Source organism: Perognathus longimembris, unplaced genomic scaffold (assembly GCF_023159225.1).
Source record: "Perognathus longimembris pacificus isolate PPM17 unplaced genomic scaffold, ASM2315922v1 HiC_scaffold_5833, whole genome shotgun sequence".
Lineage (NCBI taxonomy): Eukaryota > Metazoa > Chordata > Mammalia > Rodentia > Heteromyidae > Perognathus > Perognathus longimembris.
In genome coordinates, this window is record NW_025961304.1 from 129,065 (window position 1) to 138,992 (window position 9,928).

Consider the following 9,928-nt stretch of genomic DNA (forward strand, 5'->3'; position numbering starts at 1 on the left):
ATGGCGAGTAAAGGCCCAAATATTATTTTAAGCAGCATACCAGTGTCTGTGAGGGGAAAACAAATGAGCTAATCATCATGAAAAATACAGGCAAGGGGATATATGAAGTTCTTAGTGTCCCGAATTGAAAAGTCATCTTCAATTTTATTAAATAATTTCAGTGTTCGTGGTGAACATGGTCTGAATGGTGTGAAGCCCTGGTGTCTAATTATTCTTAAGAGTTTGCTGTATATTCTGTGGGATGATTATTACGGACTTTTTTTCCCTTCTTAATGTGATAAATGAATAATAAACGGCAATTCCCTTGGTTTTTGTTTGTTTGTTTGTTTGGTGGTGGTTGTTGGCTCTATCAGCTGCTTTCCTTCTTGCCACCACTAGAGCTCCAAATTGCATCAGATTTACCTGGCTCCTTGGGAAGGAACTCTTTGAAGGGGCACATTCCTACACACAGAACCAAAGGGGGTTTTTGGTGAGTTACAGAAATATACTCAGTTCTGTTTGTCCAATAAAAAGACATCACCCAAACGCAGGCTTTGTGTTGAAAGTAAACATTCTGGAGAAAACCATTTGATGCAGTATTATCTTAGGGAATTAACTGGCTGGCCAAAAAAGGCTTAGAAAGAAGATATGCCATTTCCCACATGATTTGGCTGGAACCTCTGTTTGCTGTGTGTGACTAAGACTTGTCACCCAGACATCTGTTTGCAGGACAGAGCAAGACAAGTGTGATCTCAACTCAGTTGCTGTGGACACATGCCCATCCATTGAAGTTGACACTCTTGATGACAGGCTGAGTCTCAGAGCCAAGGGTCGGTAGCAAAGAAGCAAAGTTGTGTTGTTTGTAGTCACTAATGGCTTTTGCTAGAACTCAGGTCTTACTGGGGTTTGCCTAGCTAGCCTCTGGGAATGCTTTGAGGACTATTTATTGAATGGCTTCTCACAATAGGAGAGGCACTTTGTGATTTACTTTTTATAATTAGGAGAGTTTTAAGTGCTAGCAATCTTAAGATTCATCCCCTGCGCAGAGGGACTCCAGAGCCAGAAACCTAATAAGGAATCCAGAATGAGCTGGATCAGTCTAGACTGCAATCTTAGAGCTGGAATCAATGAATTGGGATTGTGTTTCATCTTCCCCTCTTCTCTCTTCTTCTCCTCCCCTCTCCCTTGGCTTCACATCCCCTCCTCCCTTCCCTTCCTTTCCTAGTCCTCTCCCCTCCTACTCTTGTCCCTTCCCCCCTTCTCTTCCTCTCTCCTTTCCCTTGCCCCTCTTCTGTTCCCTTCACCCCCCTCTCCAGCTTTTTTCTTTTTCTTTTCTTGCAGCACTGGGAATCAAACCCGGGGCCTTGCGCATGCTAGGCCAACCCAAATGGAGTTTTCTTTCTGATAGTATATTTGGAAAAAGTGACTGTGTTTTTCAAATATTGTTAATCCCCTAACCTTCTCATCCCCCAAACACAATAATCCCAAAGCCTATGAACGTTCACAGCCAACTAAACAAGTTGTATTTAAGTATTTGAGTTTGATCCTCTCCATCATGAGATTTAGGATGACCTCAGATGTGGGCCTCGCAGTTAATCTAACAAAGGCATGGGCCTTACCAGCCTGGAGCGGACTTCCAAAAGGCAGATGGTCCAGAGACTGGCTTGAAATTATAACTAGGTTATAAGTGTAATTGCGGCTTGGTTTTCATTGGACGATCACAAGCAGTTCAGCTATACAGAAAGAAATGTGTATACACAATTTTTGGTCATTTTCTGTGGCTGAGAATAACCTCTGTTTTTTTTTTCCCCGACAATGAATACATTTTTAGATGGTAGTTAAGGTGATCATATTAATTAGTATGAGGGCATCTATGTACTTATGAAACTAGTCCTATATCATTAGGACAACCTCCTCTGGTCATATCTTACAAACTTTAGTGACAAGAACAAAAGTCTCTGGGATATTTTTAGGATGTGGGAGGTTACACAGTCTAAGCCATAAGTTTAATATGGGTATTGTCTCTTCAGAAGAGCCTGTCTATCACATGTGAACATTTCTAAACATCCCATGCCTTCGCCACATCATGGTGACGAATCCTAATGTTGGTATTCTCAAGATATTTCTAAGTTTTCAACATAGTTTTGCTGACAGTAAGAAACACAAGTACTTCCTGTTGTTTAATGTATACACCACAGCCAAGAAACATAGGCAAAGGTAGGCCCTGGGACTGACTCAATGCCTGTAATCCTGGCTTCTCAGGAGCCTGAGATCTGAGGATTGCAGTTTGAAGCCAGTTGGGGCAGGAAAGCCTATGAGACTCTTATCTCCAATAAACTACTCAGGAAAATCTGGAAATGGCACTGTGGCACATGTGGTAGAATGCCAGCCTTGAGCAAAAGTTGCTTGGGACAATGCCCAGATTTCAAGTCCCAGGACCAACAAAAACAAAAATCCCATGCAAGAGTAAGCATTTATTGCTTCAGGTTTAAATTTATTGTAGTAAACATGTGTAAGGAAAATATAATTGTTGAGAAAGACTAAAGAGAAAGCAGTGTCAATGTGTTTGAAGAAAATGGGGTCATTTGATGTTTATATCTGCCTTTGACCTTGTTCAATGTTTTTATTGCATACAAGTTTGCTAGTCTGACACTTTAGCTTAACTAGAAATTAGAAATCTTCCTTTTCGCAAGACTATTTCAAAGTTGGAAAATACTCATTTTCCTCTGCAAAGGAATGGTCTCTATTACATCCAGTGAAATGGATTATCTAATATCAGAGATACGAACCTCAGACTCACAGAAGACAGAAGCCATTAGTGTGAATAAGATGTTTGTCGACCTTGTGCTGGGTTTAATGGGATAGCATTTTAGAAGAATTTGGCCAGCAGCACACATGTCTAGTTGGGCATTGTAAGGCCAGAATGGCTTGGGATGAATTTAACCTCACCCCCCGATCCATCTACTTCTCCTGTGTCTCCCAGCGAATGGTGTCATTGTCCAAACCAGACTGAAGTCACCCCTTTAAATTTTAAGTTTGGAAATAATGGGATTAAGTGGTGAAAGACCTGCCGGGCCAGCCGGCAGGGGAACAGAAATCCTGACTGAGGGGCGGCAGGGATACGGAAAAGGAAAAATAAGGCAAGAGAAAAAAGACAAGAGACAAAGATGGGGTACGGGAGGTCTGCAGCCGTGAGGTTGAACCTCAAGACTGCAGCAACAGTTTATTCCAACTCCCAGCTTATATGCAGTTTTGGAACCAGGGAATAGCATAGGATTGTTAAAATTCCAGAACATAAAGAGTCTTGGAAGTTTGCAACATTTGATTACAGTAAACACAGGACAAGGTTGATAGGAATCTACTCCAGCGGACATAGCAAGGTGGGGACATAGCAAAGTAATTCCGGACAGTAGCTGTGAACGGATGTCCTTGCCTTTAGCATATCCTGGCGGTAACAGCACAGCCAGAGGTGATAATTTACCTAGCTGCAGGTCTGGCTCCCGTCATCTTGGCGACATCGGCACAGCCAGAGGTCAGGATGAGCTTAGCTGCTAGCTCGGCTCCCGACAGAAAGATGCCAGAGATAACGATGGATAATGGAAAAAGGTAGTAACTACTGGCCTATGTACATGTTAAATAATTGTTTATGTGAATGTAACCACTTACAATTATACACATGAATATGTCTCATAGTTGATTTCATTTCTGTGGCAATCTTAACTCCAGTCCTAAGACACACAAAACTATGAGTGGGACTGAACTGTTATTGATTACTGATGTGACTCTACTGGTGTCAGTCACCTAGTGGTGAGGTTCTACTTTTGTCAAACTGTTGCTGAGACTGAGCCACTGTCAAGTGTTGGTGAGACATTACGGGTACCATTCCTGCGGAGTCAGAACCAGAGCAATGTCTTCTGTAATTGAAATTAATCAACTTAGCCTTGGGGATTTACTATATTAAATCAAGCTAGAGATGGATGAACAGGAAAAACTCTTTTGTCTCAGTGACAGAAATTGTTTGTCTACAGACATTTCTCTTTGTCACTATGGCAACAACCCCCTCCCCCAACTTTGCTAGCCATTAAGATGTATCAAGTTTACTGGAAGACAGTGATGATCGTTTGCAGCATCAGGCATTTAAAATAAAAATGGATTTCCTAGAAAGTTGGAAAGTTATTTCTTGGAGGAAATGTGAGATCCTTACAAACCTTAATCGGCTTTTTTTTCTTACTTGAAAAGTAGTTTGTTTCTTTCTTCAGTCATGGTGAAGCTGCGTGCATAGGACAAGCCATGCCCTTCATGCGCCTGTGTTTAGGAATCTGCTCCCTGGCAGTGCCCTGGGCAGGGCAGAATTACATAGACAAGCAAAATCACAGTTCCTGCCACCTAGGCCAGGCACTCATACTCAGGGAAATAAAACCTAAGGAGTTGATAGATTTGAAACATATTTGTAGACTTAACGGTGATAGGAAAATATAGTAGTTTAAAAATTTACCCAAGCAATCAGGGCTGGGAATGTGGCTTATTGGTAGAGTGCTTGCGTAGCATGCATGAAGCCCTGGGTTCAATTCCTCAGTACCACATAAACAGAAAAAGCCAGAAGTGGTGCTGTGGCTCAACTGGTAACATGCTAGCCTTCTGCAAAAGAAGCTCAGGGACAGTGCCCAGGTCCCTGAATTCAAGCCCCAGGATTGTCAAAAAAAAATTACAAGCAATAAATTAATGAGCATTACACAAAAAGTAAAAAATTCCAAATTGGTAGGCTATTGCTCTCAGAAAGAGTTTAGCGACAATGCTTCTGAAAGGGTAGTAATTGGATTTAGAATGACTAAGGTATCAATAATTTGAGTATGACTGGCTCTTCAGAGTACATAGTCAGAACAAATACCTGGAGATTCTTTTAGAGGCAGAACTTGGGCAGTTTGCTGGGATCATGGCAAGCTGGCTAAAAGTATAACATGGAGGCTAAATGTTACCTGGTACCAATACCACTGTTCATGGTACAGTTCTGTTTGTTGTTGGTGGTTTTTTTGTATGACATTTAGCTGAAAAGGTAATTATAAAATCATGAAGTTAATAGAATTATAGCTAAAATTCATTGAGTGCTTATTCAATAGTGCAGGCAGGCACTATTTCAAGGTTTTGCATGTTTTATTCCCTAATTATAGGGGATAAGCACTATTTATTCTTAAAAAATTATTTCCATGTTTGCAGATGATAAATTGAGGTATAGATAGAATAAAGAAGGTCAGACAGCAAGTAGTGCACAGCCACTGATCAAGTCAAGCAGATAAAGCTCATAGGATTAGTTAGTGCCATACGGGAGAGCAGTTTAAAAGTAAAAAGATGTGTAGAGAGTGGAAAGACTGAAAAATTACTGGATTTGTGGCTGGGGGTGGGGAACGCCCTTTAGAACTCTGCACAGAAGAGTCACATGAAACTGTTTTGAATAGAGGAAGCTGAGTGATCCCGGGCACCAACTAGAAAACATAAGACCAGGCTACAAGTTTCTCAACTGGGGATTAAAAGTTTGAGGTAGACTGAGGGCAGGAAGGATGGAAAGGGAGGACTGGAAAGGGAATTCATTTGAGTCTGCTACTAGGGAGAAGGCATTAATGATGATTTGTGTGCTTTTTTAGGTTAATGGGGATTGCATTAGCAGGTGGAGAGCCTGTTCTTTTATTGATTAAACTTCCTAATGCTGACCATTCTCAACTACCCTTCCTTTGAAATTATCTTTCCTCCATTGTGCTGGTGATCACTGTTCCACTTCAGCTCTCCTCTTCCCACCCTCCTTCTGTGGTTCTTTTCTGAAGTTGGCAGTCTTCACTGTCAAATCTGGGACTCATTTCTTTCCCTCTCCACTATGCTACAGAGTAGATATGCTGTCCAATTAGCTTCATTCTGAAGGCTGCACAATTTCATGGAAGGGGACAGCTGGGGCCCATTCCCATCTTCACCATATTAGTTGTGGAATAATCTTAGATAGTGTTTTGCTCAAGTGTGAATTTGAATGATACCCTCATAATGGAGTATTTCAATGCACCAAGTCTAGAGAAAAGGCTCCAAACACAGTGGTCCCTTGGCAAGTTTTATTTGCTCTTTTTCTTTTCTTCCCTCTTCCTCCTATCCAAAAATTTTCCTTCAGTTGAAGTCACTTCCCTGATGGGTATTCCTCCTATGTTCACAGAAATAGTCATGGTTTTCATTTGCTTGCCAGATGTTAAACTGTGCACAATCACCTTTCATAGATAAATAGCACAGTTATTGTCTTTTGGTTTCAAACATGTAATGAGTTAATACTCTAAAAATATAAGAGATAGGAACGACAACGGGTTATAATCATAAACTGGTTGTACGTGCAACTCTTCAGACAGAGGGGCAAAGTTTAATCTTCCAGTTGGACTCCAAAATACAGCATTAAACAAGCTGTAGGAACATGATATATGAAACATAAAAATGGCCAACCCCCTTCCATATCTAGAAATTGGGTTTGTACAGATGTTAACGATACAAAGGATGATCTTTTTTTTTTTTTTTTTTTTTTTGACCAGTCCTGGGCCTTGGACTCAGGGCCTGAGCACTGTCCCTGGCTTCTTCCCGCTCAAGGCTAGAACTCTGCCACTTGAGCCACAGCGCCGCTTCTGGCCGTTTTCTGTATATGTGGTGCTGGGGAATCGAACCTAGGGCCTCGTGTATCCGAGGCAGGCACTCTTGCCACTAGGCTATATCCCCAGCCCAAGGATGATCTTTTATGTAGCAATAAGAGTAGGAATTTTATTTGATGAAACAGATGCTATTGAAAAAATTTATCTCAGCAAAGTACTGACTCATACAGAATAATATGAATTTTTTTCTTTTTGCAGGGGGTGGGTAGATGAGCCTAAGTAAACTTGCTAAAAATGTGTTAAATAAAAAAAACCTAGGGGCTGGGTATCTGGCCTAGTGGCTAGAGTGCCTGCCTCGTATTCATGAGGCCCTGGGTTCAATTCTCCAGCACCACATATACAGAAAATGGACAGAAATGGCGCTGTGGCTCAAGTGGCAGAGTGCTAGCCTTGAGCAAAAAGAAGCCACGGACAGTGCTCAGGCCCTGAGTCCAAGCCCCAGGACTGGACAAAAAAAAAAAAAAAAAAAAAAAAAAACTAAGCTCTTCAAAATAAGCCCAGGGACAGTTCCCAGGCTTTGAGCTTGAGCTCCAGGATTGGCATAAGAAGAGGAAGAGCAGGAGGATGTGAAGGAAGAAATGCTTAGGTTTAGCAGCATGAAGTGGGACTGTCCTGGGTTTATTTAAACTCTAGCCTTGCCATTTCCTACTTCTTTGACCTAATCCAGTTACTTCTTTTAGTCCCAGTTTCTTTCTCCATTTGAGAATAATAATTGCATCATGTGTCATATATCCTATTAAGTGGATACCTTTATATAAAGACATTAGTTCATTGTCTAGCACAAGATATGTAGTAAGTGCTAGTTATTGTTGAAAACTGGGTGTGAAGCAGCTGCAAGCCTTACTAGGTAGGTGCTCTTGGGAGAGTTTGTTAATCTTAATAAGTCCTCAGCTTTGATTTCTCATTCAGCCAAACTTCTAAAATTTTGTGTAAGAACTGAAGGAGTTGTGTGTGTGTGTGTGTGTGTGTGTGTGTGTGTGTGTGTGTGTGTGTGTAGGGTATTTCACACTTTATCTAGCCTAAAACAAAACTGATATAGAGTCAGAAAAGAAGTTTTGTGTAGTTTTATTAACCATAGTAAAGAGTTTAGATTTAATTTCAAATATTCTAAGAATACATTGGAAAGTTTAGCTAGAAAAGTGATGCACCGTGTTTTAGAAAGATCCCCTTGATTACTGTGTTGTTGCAGAGAGAGTTTCAGACATGCTATCAATAACTGTGGTGCTCAGAACCATGAAAGAAACAGAGACATGCTCACTAGACACTATGTTGAAAATTAGCTATATAACTCGTGTGTGAGGAATGGAAGAAAACATTGGGAGAGAACCTGGGGAAGAGGTGACATTGTCTAAAAAGAAATGTACTCATTACCTGACATGTTATTGAAATCTCTCTGTACCTCATCTTTTTAATAATAAAAGAATAAAAAACTACAAAAATTGAAAAAAAAAACCCACAGGATAAATACCACCTTGAGCCATCCATAACAATTTTCCATATATTTAAATAAAGTACATAAAATTCCTAAAGGAAAAAACCAAAAATCCTAAGCTCTTGTTAAAATGTAAACATTACTTATATGAGGGTTTTCCCTGATTGAATTCATTTTCTTAGAGCCCGTTCAGTATCTCATAGGTAGTATTCCTTCCATTTTTAATAAAAATCTTAGGAGGGTGAGGGGATTTGGTGTGTTTTTCCCAGCACTGTAAAAACAATGGCATTGTGGAAGTCAGCTGTCCTCAGATATATGACTTTAGTGGGAAGCAGCCCCTCTAATGCCATTCTCGGATATATATGCTGTTTCCAGATATTCCTATCACTGGAAGAAGGTGGGTAGCACTATTGGATGGCCAGTTGTTTGAATATTTTACTTGGATGTACTAAGAGGTCAGGCTTAGAGCCATCCTGGAGAAAAGAGGGGCTGGATTGGGTGTGTTTGCCCTTGGGCAAACTATATGGGGCTGAACTATACTGTGTATATGGGAATCTGTTTTGGATCCTTCCATGATGTTTTACTTTGAGTGTTCTTCTCTGTACCAGAGGCTTGGGGCTGGCCTAGGCATTCAAATATCCATTCCCCAGTCTTGCTTTCCTGGCCTCTTTAGAATGATTGAAGGCTCTGTCCAAGTAGGTGGTCTGCCACAGAACAGTCATGAGTGCAAGACATAAAGGCCTTAACTATCTGCTAAGTGGCAGGTGAGAACCCGAGAGTTTATTTATAAAAACCTACAGGTAAAATGATACATACTTATCAAGTACGACATATTTCACATATAGAGTGGTTAAATCTAGCTAACATACAGATCGCACATTATTATGATTTTTTGTTGTGAGAACACTCAACATCTACTCTGTACTCTCAGAAGGTAGATTAAGAGTTTATGCATAAGACCCAAAATTACAGGAAGCCTAGAGATTTAATTGCCAAGCAATGGTATTGGCAAATATCAAACTTAGGTCTTTGTAATTCTTAGACGTTTTGCCATTTTGCCACACAAGCCTCATGAGCATTAACAGGATTTCAATTGAACACTAGTCTGAAAAAAATGAGGTTTTGGTGAAATTGGAAAAATAATAAGATGTGGGACCAAAACTCTGTTAATCTTTATTCTTGATGATTGTTTCTACTACTATTCCTCTGAAAATCTAAAATGATAGAATCTGAAAATAGATTGCAAAAATTCAATACCTCTCAAATATTCAGATGAGAATATACGCGCTTCCCAGTAGTAAAGAGAGGAACAAGTAAGGTATCAGAAATAGCCCAAATGTCTATGGTCTCAAGTCCTGTCCCACTCTTATTCTTCTCATTCCGTACCTGTGGCTTTATACTAATTTTCCTGTGATCAGCTGACAGAAGAAGAAACTGGGGCCTGCTTTACAGAACCTTCTGTGGGATATTCAGGCACCATGAAATAGTAGATAGTTATAGCACTTTGACTGTACTAGGATGACCTTGAAAGGACCCTGGTAAAGGGAAATACTCTAGGTGGGCAGAACATTGAGCACACAGTGTCTCTGGTGGTTGGATTGCAAGGAGAAGTGGCCAGTTGAGTGACTTTATAGATGTATGAGCTCTTGAGTGAATTGTTTGGCTAGCTAGTTAGGGACTTAGAAGAGACATGACTGGAAAATTGGTCACAAGGAAATTGGGGATGTGGTAGGTAGTAGACCTTGCTGAGTGGACACAATACCAAAAGATAACCTGAGTGGAGGAGGATGTTAGTAATTAAGTGAAAAGGTGGCTCCTTTTTGTGGATAGCAATCCTTTTTCCCATGCC